The sequence below is a fragment of the Marmota monax genome, unplaced genomic scaffold (assembly GCF_021218885.2).
Source record: "Marmota monax isolate L192 unplaced genomic scaffold, Marmota_monax_Labrador192_F-V1.1 WCK01_AAM20220418_F8-fsc00022, whole genome shotgun sequence".
Taxonomy (NCBI): domain Eukaryota; kingdom Metazoa; phylum Chordata; class Mammalia; order Rodentia; family Sciuridae; genus Marmota; species Marmota monax.
The window spans coordinates 25,743,259-25,756,509 of record NW_026695215.1 but is presented as its reverse complement, the minus strand read 5'-3'; the positions used below and the strand labels follow the sequence as shown (position 1 = coordinate 25,756,509).

Genomic DNA, 13,251 nt, shown 5'->3' with positions numbered 1-13,251 from the left:
CATATAATACTCATTATGGCAGAAGATATTATACACATATTGGAAATACAAACAGGCTTTCTGTAAATGGAACATTGGTTGCCCATAAGAGAGCCAACTTACTGATGTGTACAGAGCTGTCTCAACTCAGAATCTTCCAAATGGACTTGAGCCATGATAAGGTTATACAGTGTTTTTATAAGAGACAGGGTAAAATGTGTTTTACATCTGTGTAGGATTTGTGATGTTCTAACTGACTGAGTCCTTATTATGTTCCTGGGTCATATGCTATGTGAACCCTCATAGCCCCTGAGTGTAGGTGTCATTATCTTAATTGTACAGATGAGGAGAAGCTAAGTAATTTGCTCTAACTAAGTGGGGCCATTAAGCCAGTCCTCTGACACTAAAGAGCTCCCACCTTGTGATACACCTACCACATCTATTGTGGTGCTGATGGTAAAAGCTGACATATGTGGCATGTGGTCTCTAGCCTGGGCTGGTGTCTGAAGAGGGGTGACAGTAGTCTTAGACCCTGTTAGGGAAACCTGAAAAAGAAGCCCTGTGTGTCTTTTACTTTTATTTTTAAAATTTTTACTTGTGAAACACAATACCTAATTAATTAATTAATTCAATGGGGTGCTGAGGATCAACCCAGTGGCTCATACATGCTAGGCAAGCATTCTACCACTGAGCCACAAACCCAGCCTCTTCTTTTACTTTTAATTGAGGCTTGAAGAACAATGTTCTACTAGCCCAATTTGTTTTACTTCCCAAATAGTTCTCAAATCTGGCCTTTCCTTTGGCTTTTTAACTGGTCTTTTATTTTTTATTTCATTTTCTACATTTCTTCCAGCAAAATTCACTTCCTTCCTTCCTTTTTGCAGTATTTATAATTGAACCTAGGAGTGCTCTCCCACAGAGTTATATCCCCAACCCTTTCTGTTTTTTATTTTGAGACAGGGTCTACCTAAAATTGCTCAGGCTGGCCTTGAATTTGTGATCCTCCTGCCTCAGCCTCCTGAATCCCTGGGATTAAAGGTATGTGCCACCATGCTGGTTTTCCTTCTTGTGCTAGGAACTGAATCCAGGGCTTCATGCCTACTAGGCAATTACATTATTACTGAGCGGAATCCTCAGCTGCTCCTGCTGCTTCTTCCTCTGCCACTTCCTCCTCCTTTCTTCTTTCTTACTCCTCCTTCTCCCCACCCCCCCCTTTTTTTGTGATACTAGGGATTGAGCCCAGGGCCTCAGGTGCATTAGGCAAGTGCTCTGTCATTGAGCTATGTCTGGAACCCTTCTTCTATGTTTTGAGTACTTGCAGTGTGATAAATATTGAGCTGTGTATTTGTATAGTATAATTTATCTTTGTTCAACACTTAATCTTCTTAAGAAACTTTGAAGATAGGGGATAACTCCATTGTACAACTGAGGAAACTGTGGTTCAGAGAGATTAAATAACTTGTCTGAGGTCACATAGCAAAATAAGCTAAGATTTGTTTTTGGCTTAAAACTGCATGCACATCTGCATGCCGACCAAGCTGCTGGGATTACAGGTGTGCACAACCATGGCTGGCCAGGCCTCACTTTTAACACTTTTCTTCTTTCCTGACTTGATCTAATCTGTGTATTTTTGTGTCCCCCAGTAGATAGATAATGTTTTGGAGATTTGACTCTAGAAGCAGATATTTCAGAAACTACCAAAACTTCTGCAAAAATGAGCTCTTTTAATTTAAACAACTTGGAGTCGGTAAGGGTCAATTTTTGGCCTGAAGGTTATAAACCTGTTAAAGAAGGACCTAATGTTTTTCATATTTTGACAATTGGATGTGTTCAGACTATCTTTGTAGATCTTCTTCTTTTTCTTTTCTCTTCTTTCCTTTTTGGCATTGGAGATAAAGGCCAGCGGCACTCTGTCACTGAGATACATCCCACACCCTTTTATTTTTTGAGACAGGGCCTTGCTAAGTTGCCCAGGCTGGCCTCAAACTTGAGATCCTTCTATTTTCAGCCTCCCAAGTTGGTGGGGTTATAGAAGTGTGCCACAGAGCCCAGCTATTGCTTTTTTTTTAATGGACTATTTTGTTGAATAGCATTTTTTTTTTTTGACTGGTGCCCTAGCAGACTGTATCCCCAAGGAATGGCTTTTGTTTCATAAGATGTAAGGGCTTTCCAAGTATTTGTTCTGATTTTTATTCTCTGAAATGTCACAGAATAACCTGATCTAAGACCTCAGAGTGCTTTTCTTTTTCTTTTTGGTACTGGGGATTGAACTCAGGGACACTCAAACGCTGAGCCACATCCCCAGCCCTATTTTGTATTTTATTTAGAGACAGGGTCTCACTGAATTGCTTAGACCCTCACTGTTGGGGCTGGCCTTGAACTTGTGATCCTCCTTCTGTTCTGCTGCCCTTCCTATCCCCCCTACTCCTCCCCTCCTCTCCCATCATTTCTCTCTATCCAATCTAATGTGACACATTTTTTTTCTTTTTCTCATCACAACATCATATATGTATTCTGTATAATGATGACGTTCTCCTTGCATCTTCCATGCAACTCCCCTTCTCCCTCTTTTTCCCCTCCCACCTTTCTTCCCTATTTAGTGGTAATCTTCTTCTCATGCTCTTCCTCCCTATCCCATTTTGAGTCACCCCCTTATATCAGAGAAGACATTTGGCATTTGTTTTTTAGGGATTGGCTAACTTCACTTAGCATAATCTGCTCTAATGCCATCCATTTGCCTGCAAATGCCATGATCTTGTTATTTTTTAGTGCTGAGTAATATTCCACTGTGTATAAATGCCACATTTTTAATCCATTCATCTATTGAAGGGCATCTAGGTTGATTCCACATTCTAGCTATTGTGAATTGTGCTACTATAAACATTGATGTGGCTGTGTCCCTGTAGTATGCTCTTTTTAGGTCTTTTGGGTATAGTCCGAGAAGGGGAATAGCTGGGTCAAATGGTGGTTCCATTCCCAGCTTTCCAAGGAATCTCCATACTGCTTTTCAAATTGGCTGCACCAATTTGCAGTCCCACCAGCAATGTATGAGTGTACCTCCCCCCTCCCATCCTTGCCAGCACTTATTGTTGTTTGACTTCATAATGGCTGCCATTCTTATTGGAGTGAGATGGTATCTTAGAGTTGTTTTAATTTGCATTTCTCTGATTGCTAGAGATGGTGAGCATTTTTTCATGTATTTGTTGATTGATTGTATATCCTCTTCTGAGAAGTTTCTGTTCAAGTCCTTGGCCCATTTGTTGATTGGGTTATTTGTTTTTTTGTTGTTTAACTTTTTGAGTTCTTTGTATACTCTAGAGATTAGAGCTCTATCTGATGTTTGAGGGGTAAAAATTTGTTCCCAGGATGTAGGCTCCCTATTCACCTCACATATTATTTCTCTTGCTGAGAAAAAACTTCTTAGTTTGAATTCGTCCCATTTATTGATTCTTGGTTTTAACTCTTGTGCTATAGGTGTCTTATTAAGGAATTTGGGACCTGCTCCCACGTGATGAAGGTTAGGGCCAACTTTATCTTCTATTAGACGCAGAGTCTCTGGTCTGATTCCTAGCTCCTTGATCCATTTTGAGTTGACTTTTGTGCATGGTGAGAGAAAGGGATTCAATTTCATTTTGTTGCATATGGATTTCCAGTTCTCCCAGCACCATTTATTGAAGATGCTATCCTTCCTCCATTGCATGTTTTTAGCACCTTTGTCTATTATAAGGTAGTTGTAATTTTGTGGATTTGTCTCTGTGTCCTCTATTCTGTACCATTGGTCTACCAGCCTGTTTTGGTGCCAGTACCATGCTGTTTTTGTTACTATTTCTCTATAGTATAGTTTAAAATCTAGAATCACGATACCACCAATTTCACTCTTCCTGCTTAGAATTACTTTAGCTATTCTGGGTCTCTTATTTTTCCAGATGAATTTCATGATTGCTTTTTCTATTTCTGCAAGGAATGTCATTGGGATTTTGATGGGAATTGCATTGAATCTGTAAAGTGCTTTTGGTAATATGGCCATCTTAATAATATTAATTCTACCAATCCACGAGCAAGGTAAATCCTCCCATCTTCTAAGTCTTCTTCTATTTCTTTCTTCAGGGTTCTGTAGTTTTCATTGTATAGATCTTTCACCTCTTTTGTTAGGTTGATTCCCAGGTATTTTATTTTATTTTATTTTTTTGAGGATATTGTGAATGGAGTGGTTGTTCTCATTTCCATTTCAGAGAATTTGTCACTGATATACAGGAATTGATTTATTGGTATTGATTTTTATCCTGCCACTTTGCTGAATTCATTTACTAGTTCTAGAAGTTTCTTGGTTGAACTTTTTGTTCTGCTAGGTATAGGATCATGTCATTGGCAAATAGTGCTAATTTAAGTTCTTCTTTTCCTATATTTATTCCTTTAATTTCTTTCATCTAATTGCTCTGGCTAGTGTTTCAAGAACTATGTTGAATAGAAGTGGTGAGAGAGGGCATCCCTATCTTGTTCCAGATTTTAAAGGGAATGCCTTTAATTTTTCTCCATTTAGAATGATGCTGGCCTGAGGCTTAGCATATATAGCTTTTACCATTTTGAGGTAATTTCCTGTTATCCCTAATATTTCTAGTGTTTTGAACATAAAGGGATGCTGTATTTTGTCGAATGCTTTTTCAGCATCTATCGAGATGATCATATGGTTCTTATCTTTAAGTCTATTGATGTGGTGAATTACATTTATTGATTTCCATATATTGAACCAGCCTTGCATCCCGTGCTGTAGTTATTTTTAAATCTCCCTTAAAATCTTTTACTTCCCCAGGTTGGGTGGCACACACCTGTAATCCCAGTAATTCAAGAGATTTAGGCAGGAGGATCAAGTTCGAAGCCAGCCTGTGTATCTAAGTGATTAAAAAGATTGGAGATATAGTTTGGTGGTACAGTGCCCCTGGGTTCAGTCCCTAGTACTGTAAAACAAACAAAAACAAAACCTTTTTTCTTACTGTCAAGTTTAGAAATAGCCTAGAGGGAACAACTTTTGGAAAGCAAAATTAAATAGTTTTTTCAGTTACTGATAGAAGCAATGTAGGGTTTTGAATCTGTTGGCAATAGCTTTTTTGGGGGGATGGGGTAGGGATTGAACCCAGAGCATTCTTGCATGCTAGGCAAGTGCTCTACCACTGAGTCCATTCTCAGCAGCTATACCGTTTTTATCCTGGTATTAATGGCTTATGTAGATATTAGCTTTCTGAAGAGTTTGAGCTTGCTGCCAGGGCCTGCTAAAGCCTAGGAGGGGAAATTCATAGGCCAGAGTATCTTCCCCAAAGCAAGGAAATGGTTGGTCTCTGCCTTATATAGGAGAACAAGAATATTTCACTCTGGGCCATAGTTAGCAGAATCCATTAGTTTTGGAGTCCCTATATTAGATGTACCTGAAGATACAATGATTTGGATGCCTGACCACATGTAAATATAGAGTGAGGAGTTAGGAATAGAGAGACTGAATCAGAAGTAGAAAAAGGGACTTTTGAAGTGTGATTTCTCCTTTAATTTTTTTAAAGAAGGCTAACTGGTTTTATCAGGATGTATCAAAGGATAGACATTGGCACATACAGTCTATTGAATAAATTTGCTCAAATGTGATATAATAGGGGAAAAAAGAGTTCAAAGAGAACTGTCACATAGCTTTGCAGGACCCATACTGTTGATGACAGTGGAAAATATGTGAGTCCTGAAGTCAGTGTTTATATAACTGAGATTAGACAAATAAGCCTCTTTCTTCACTCCTGTATACTACTCAATCTAATGGCTAGTCCATGTTTTGGGAAGCCTGCATGAATTGCCATATGTAAATACCAGGAATTTACCATATAGTTATTGTTTTTTAGTTTTTTTCCTTTACTGGGGATTGAACCCAGGGGCATTTTGCCACTGAGCCACATCCAGCCCTTTTTATTTTTAATTTTGAGATAGGTCTCCCTAAGTTGCTTAGGTTAGCCTCAAACTTGTGATTCTCTTGATGTAACCTTCCAAATTGCTGAGATTATGGCATGTGCTACTTGTTTGGTGATTTTTACTCTTATTTTTAAAATCGTTAAAATTTTTTTTGTATTGGGGATTGGACCATACAGCAAAGTATATATTTAGATCTCAGGGAGCTTTACTACAGAGCTACCTCCCAACTCTTTTTATGTTTTTTTTTGCTGAGGGTCTCACTAGGTTGCTCAGGCTGGCCTCTAACTTGGAATTAAATTGCTGAGGGTCTCACTAGGTTGCTCAGGCTGGCCTCTAACTTGGAATCCTCCTGTCTTAACCTCCCTAGTTGTTGGGATTACAGGTGTGAGCCACTGTGCCTGGCCATTATTGCTCTTTTAAATAATATTTTTTAAAATTGTGACTTCCAAATGGGTATTAACAGGGGCTGGGGCTGTAGCTCAGTGGTAGAGCACTTGCCTAGCACATGTGAGGCGCTGGGTTGAATCCTCAGCACCACATAAAAATAAATAAAGGCATTGTGTCCATTTACAACTAAAAATATTTAAAAAGTGGGTATTAAGAGCATCTAGAGATAAAATCAATTTTTTTCTATATTGCTTTTTTACTCAGTCACCTTAGTGAGTTCATTTGTATTTCTAATAGCTTGCCCATATATTTTCATGTTGAAATAATATACTTCTTACCTGTTCAGAGTTTTCCTTTCTTTTTTGTCTTTCAGGATTGAACCCAGGTGTTCTTTGCCACTGAGCTACATCCCCAGCCCTTTTTATTTTATTATATTTTATTTATTTATTTGGTACTAGGGATTGAACCCAGGGGGACTTAATCACTGAGTCACATCCCCAGCCCTTTCTTTTATTTTTTTATTTTGAGACAGGGTCTTGCTAAGTTACTAAGGGCCTTGCTAAGTTGCTGAGGCTGGCTTTGAACTTGTGATCCTCCTGTCTCAGCCTCCCTAGTTGCTGGGGTTACTGGCTTGCACCATGTCTGACTGATAATTTTCTTTTTTAAATCCAATCTTTATGCCAATTTTTTGGTTTTCCTTATTTAGAATCCTTTTTTTTTTTTTAATTTATTTTTTAGGGGTAGATGGATACAACACAATGTCTTTATTTTTATGTGGTGCTGAGGATCGAACCCAGGTCCTGCCTGTGCTAGGCGAGCACTCTACCACTGAGCCACGATCCCAGCCCCACGAATCCTTAATTTGATGTTGATAGAATCACTGATAGAATACAACCTTGTCTTCCTGAATTTAAAGGACATACTCCCAGTGTTTCGTACTAAGTGTGGTAAATGTTTCTGGTCAATTTTCTTTATCCTTTGTAAGAAGCTTTCATCTATTTTGCTGAGATTCTGTCTTCTTTTGGAATCATTAATAGATTTTGAATTTTATCTAAGACTTTTATGCATCTTTAGAGATAGTCATGTAATATATCTAATTTAATCTGATAGTTCTGTTATGAGAAGATTTTTAGGAGTCTGATCTTTATTACTTGGATTACTCCCTCATATATTGGCACTTTTGGATTGTGAGCAAGGCTTTCTTTCTTTTTAATTTTAATGTTGTTTAGTTGTTGATGGACCTTTATTTTATTTATTTATCCATGATGCTGAGAATCCAATCCAGTGCCTCACACATGCTAGGCAAGCACTCTACCACTGAGCTACAACTCCAGCCTTTCAGCAAGGAAATCTTTTTGTGGTTTGAGATGAGGAATATATCAGACATGCTTTGTGCTTGCTGCTAAGCAACCAAGGTGTATCAGTTGCTTGGGATCACTTTAATTTTGGTTAATTTCTTGGACCATACAGCAAAGTATATATATTTAGATCTCAAATTGGTTGGAGGGCAGATGGTTACAAGTTTCCACTGGATACTTTTTTTTCCTTCTCTAGCTTAGGTTGACACAAGTTTCTATGTTGCCTCTGTGTTTGGTGGACTGGTTTTTCCTAGTTTGCTTTTCATGAGAGAATAAATATTCAAGGTCCTGGCTTTGTGTCAGCCCCTCCTTTTTATTTTTTTGCAGTACTGGGGATTGAACCCAGACATGCTCTCCACTGAACTATATCCCCAGCCGTTTTTATTTTTGAGACAGGGTCTTCCTTTGCTGAGGCTGGCCTTGAATTTGAGGTCCTCCTCCCTCAGCCTTCTTTACTGGCATGTCTCATTTTCCCATCACACCAAGTCAGCTCCTCCTTTATAGCTTCTTTGAGCCCAACACGTCGACTCTTATCTCCTTCCACCCCCTCATGATTATCCTCCTCCTTTCCCCAGAACCACTACAGTGTCAGCTTTTAAAACTCAAGAGACTTAGTCTGTGATTTTTAGTTTGCTTTTCAGTTTTGGTCCTTGGGGATTTCTGATACCGTCTTGTGAGCACAGCTGTGTATTAAAATGAATGCTTATTATAATTTTTTTGAGGGTACTGGAGATTAAACCTAGGACGCTTTACCACTGAACTACATCCCCAGCTTTTTAATTTTTTAAATTTTGAGACAGGGTCTCACTAAGTTACTTAGAGCCCTCACTGTGTTTCTGAGGCTGGCCTTGAACTTTTGATCCTCCTGCTTCAGCCTCCTGAGTTGTCGTTATAATTTTATCCACATTTCTTGGTTTTGCTATTGGAGAAATTTTGCAGCATCTCTTGTCTGCCAGTGGGTCAAGCAGGAAGTCCTTGTCCAATGTGTTAAATGTGCATTTTTCATTATGTTGTTATCTTGTTGGTTTCCACTGGTTAGTTTCTAGACCTGTGATTAGAATTTTTGGTGCTTTCTTGACTTCAATTTTGGTATACCCAGTATTCAGTGAAGTACTTCCTTTGAGTTCCTTTTTTTTTTCTCTCTCTCTCTCTCTCTCTCACTCTCACTTAAAAAAAAATTTCTTTGTGCATGATGATAATTTTATAGGTTTTTGTTGCAAAAGTTTGATCAGTAGGGAAGCTATAAAATGACATACTTGGCTTGGAACGGTAGCCCCACATTTGTAATCCCAGTTGGTCAGAAGGCTGAGGCAGGATGATTGCAAGTTCCAGGCTAACCTGGACAACTTAACCTGAGACCCCATCTCAGAATAGAATAAAAAAGGGCTGATGATGTAGTTCACTGATAGAGTGCCCTTGGGTTCAATACCCAGGACTGGGGGAAAAATGACATACATAATCTTGGTTTATGTTAATTCATATTCTCTCTCTCTCTCTCTCTCTCTCTCTCTCTCTCTCTCTCTCTCTCTCTCTCTCTGTTTCTTATTCTTTTGGTACTGGGGATTGAACCCTGGGGTGCTTTACCACAAGGTTATGCCCCCATCCCTTTGTTTTTAATTTTTTAAATTTTGTGACACATTCTTGCTGAATTGCTTAGAGCCTTCTTCAGTTGCTAAGGCTGGCCTTGAACTTGTGATCCTCCTGTCTCAGCCTTCATGTCACTAAGATTACAAGCATGCACCATCAGTTTGTGTTAATTCTGAAATTTGAAATGGGGTGTACTTCATAATTATTGATTAAGACAACAGCAGTGCTAAAGGCATATGTAAAACTTCATGGCTCCTTTTTATATGATATTTTTAGAAGTCTATATAACAAAATATGGAACTATATAATTTTTATGTTTTTCTTAGTTAGATCTAGTTTGTATAATATTAATATTAAGCAAAAATTTCATTAGAGATCTTTCTACTGTGTCACATTTCCAAGCTAATGAAATAAAAACTTAATGATATGAACTTCATTAAGAGCAGGAATGTCTTGCTGGGTGTGGTGGCCCGGGCCTGTAATCCTAGCAACTATGGAGGCTGAGGCAGGAGGGTTCCATTTTTCTGGCCAACCTCAGCCATTTAATCAAGACCTTCAAGCAACTTAGTGAGAATCTGTCTCAAAATAAAAAGAACCAAGGATGTTGCTTAGTGGTAAACCATCCCTGGCTTCAAAAACAAAAAACAAAATCAGGAATATCTTAACATGCATACATGTGAATGTGAAGATGGCTTCCTGTCAGAATTGTTATGAAAGCCCATGATTTTTTTATTTCAGTTAATGGGAGAGGCAATGAGATTCTAGAAATGGCTGTGTATGGGGTTGTCAGTAGCCTGTTCCTTAGTGTGGCCAAGTGGCAGCTTCTAACCTTTGGTATATGATGCACTGTAGCTGTCAACATTGACCTAGCTGGGCCTTTTGTTCAGCCTCACTGTTATGTAACAATGAGTTGCACTCCTCATTCTTGTTTGCTGTGGTGAGCAGGAGGAAGGATTAATCTCATCGTTATTCACTCACTCCCCTTTTTTGGCCAGACATTTTAATTTTGGCTGTAGCACTAGAGAAATGTCCACTTGAGAATAGGTCCCAATAATGTTTAATAACTACTCATTGGATGAGTGACCAGAAGATTAGAACCTGCAGTGGAACGTGCTACACTATAGATTCTGAATCTCTGCCCTTAAGATTTGGCAGTTGTCTCTCACTGTTCCACTTCTGTTCTTCACTTTCACTCAAATAAATTGTCTTAATGGTTGCCAAGTGCTGTAGGTTGGCATAGTGAGCAATGATTAGGCAAAGATTAGGGGTTTGATTTCAAGGTATAGGCTTTGCCCTGCAAACCTAGATAGTCCCTTAACTGCATCAGGATGAATGCATATCCCTGGGTGTTTAGTATAATAGGGAAGAATGTGCCTTGTAACTTCCTTGGTGAGGCAATAGCACTACCTTTTAGCACTCATTTTTCTATTCCAAATAAAATTTTTCTATTATGATCAGATTTGATTTAGTGTTTATTCAAGTGATACAGGTTTCTTTGTGGCCCCAAATGACATTTTTGTTGATTCTTTCTGTTTTGGAGTCATATAGTCTCATTGCTTCTTGCTCTACTTCTGTTTTTTTTTTTTTTTTCCCCTTTGAATCATGTATTGTACTATCCCACAGTGCCTCTCAGAGTGTCTTTATATGAAAAGTGCTTAGACTTTGGTCTGAATAAATCACTAGCCTTTCTGTTTTTCCCTTTAATCATTCTTTCTCCAAAATAATTGTCAGCCACTTTTTTCCTCCTTTTTCTTCTGTTTTTGCAGTACTGGGGATTGAACCCAGAGATTCTCAACTATTGAGCAATATCCTCGGTTCTTTTTATTTTGAGACAGGTTCTCACTAAGTTGCTTGAGGGTCTTGATTAAATGGCTGAGGTTGGCCAGAAAAAGGGAACCCTCCTGCCTCAGCCTCCATAGTTGCTGGGATTACAGGCCTGGGCCACCACACCCAGCAAGACATTCCTGCTCTTAATGAAGTTCATATCATTAAGTTTTTATTTCATTAGCTTGGAAATTTGACACAGTAGAAAGATCTCTAATGAGATTTTTACTTAATGTTAGTATTATGCAAACTAGATCTTACTAAGAAAAACATAAAAATTATATAGTTCCATATTTTGTTATATAGACTTCTAAAAATATCATATAAAAAGGAGCCATGAAGTTTTACATATGCCTTTAGCACTGCTGTTGTCTTAATCAATAATTATGAAGTACACCTCATTTCAAATTTCAGAATTAACACAAACTGATGGTGCATGCTTATAATCTTGGTGACATGAAGGCTGAGGCAGGAGGATCACAAGTTCAAGGCCAGCCTTAGCAACTGAAGAAGGCTCTAAGCAATTCAGCAAGACCGTGTCACAAAATTTAAAAATGATAAAAAAAAAGGGGGGCTGGGCATGGTGGTACACCCCTGTAATCCCAGCACTTCCGGAGGCTGAGGCAGGAGGATTGTGAGTTCAAAGCCAGCCTCAACAATGGTGAGGTGCTTAGCAACTCATTGAGACCTGGTTTCTAAATAAAATATAAAATATGTCTCGGGAGGTGGCTCAGTGGTTGAGCGCCCCTGAGTTCAATCCCCAGTACCAAAAAAAAAAGGGGAGGTGTCATAGCCTAGTGATAAAGTGTAACACATAATTATTGATTAAGACAACAGCAATGCTAAAGGCATATGTAAAACTGCATGGGTTCAATCCATAGTACCAAAAAAGAAGAAAAAAAATGAGAGAGAAAGAATTAACATGAACCAAGTTTGTGTATGCCATTTTTTTCTCCCCAGAACTAGCACTTTCCAAAAAAAAATTATTTTGAGACAGGTCTCCCTACATTGTCCAGGCTGGCCTCAAACTTATGATCCTGCTGCCTCAGCCTCCCAACAAGTTGGGATTACAACTATGTGTCACCACACTCAGCTACTTTTTCTTTAAATTATTTTTTCAAGCTTTTAGTTCATTCCAGCCTATGCCCTTGTTCCCTTGACTATGACAATATCTCTTGACTCTATGGTCTTGTGTGAACTATTTTGGTCTTTATACTTCCCATTTGATATGAGGAAGTTTGGTTATGTCTCCATAGAATAGCCTCTATCTGAAGAGTATGGAATGTGCATGGCACACACTCATATAGGCTATGTTCTGGTCTTTGACAGATGGTTCTTCTTCCAAGGTAATATCCATTATTTTTTGTTTATAGAAATAGGGTTTTACTGCAGACTACTGCAGATCCTCTTACTTGCAAAATCTATAGCCCTAGTTTTGTTCAACTCCATATGCTTTTCCTTAGAGAAGTTATAGAAGTAATAATTTGAAAGAAGAATCTTTTTTTTTTCTGTTAGTATTTTGGCTTTAGGGCAAGTGTAACTTACTTTACCACTTCTCTTTGCTGAAATTCAGATGTCACAGTTTTCTTGAGTATTTATGTTCATTGTTTAGCTAGAGAGAGACTTGTAGGGCAAGTTCACGCGTGAGTCTGGTTCAAAGTGGTATGTCTTTTAGCCATATTTTATTTCTTTTTGGTACTGGAGATTGAACCCAGGGGTGCTTAACCACTGAACCACATCTCCAGCCCTTTTTTAATTTGCGATAGGGTCTTGCTGAGTTGCTGAGGGCCTCGATAAATTGCTTAGGCTGGCTTTGAACTCGGGATCCTCCAATCTTAGCCTCCCGAGCTGCTGGGATTACTTATACACCACTGTACCAGGCCTTCCAAACCTTTTTATTTCTTATTTTGAGACAGGGTCTTGCTAAATTGTTTAGGGGTTTGCTAAGTTGCTGAGGCTGTTCACAAATTTGTGATCCTCCTTTCTCAGCCTTCTGAGTCACTGGGATTATAGCCGTGCACCACCATGACCATGCCTGGTTTAAGGTATTTTTATAGTGCTGGAGTGAAAACGAGAGCATGCACATGCTCTGAGTACAGGTTAGATTAATTTTGGCCACAAAGCCATAGTAACATTTATACTATAGATAGATTACATAAGTCTCCTTAGAAGA

The 13,251-nt window shown here is 38.7% G+C and overlaps 1 protein-coding gene across 7 annotated transcripts in view; it reads left to right on the top strand.

Moving 5' to 3' along the window:
* The window catches only part of Rad54l2 (RAD54 like 2), a 156,733-nt gene that overhangs the window by 48,158 nt on the left and 95,324 nt on the right, over positions 1-13,251 (top strand). For 3 of the 7 annotated variants that reach the window (XM_058574841.1, XM_058574840.1, XM_058574842.1), the window contains one exon: positions 940-1,017. The exons of the other annotated variants lie outside the window; for them this stretch is intronic. The gene's annotated coding sequence lies outside the window, so the exon portion shown is untranslated. The remainder of the gene's footprint in view (positions 1-939; positions 1,018-13,251) is intronic. 7 annotated transcript variants of the gene reach the window in all.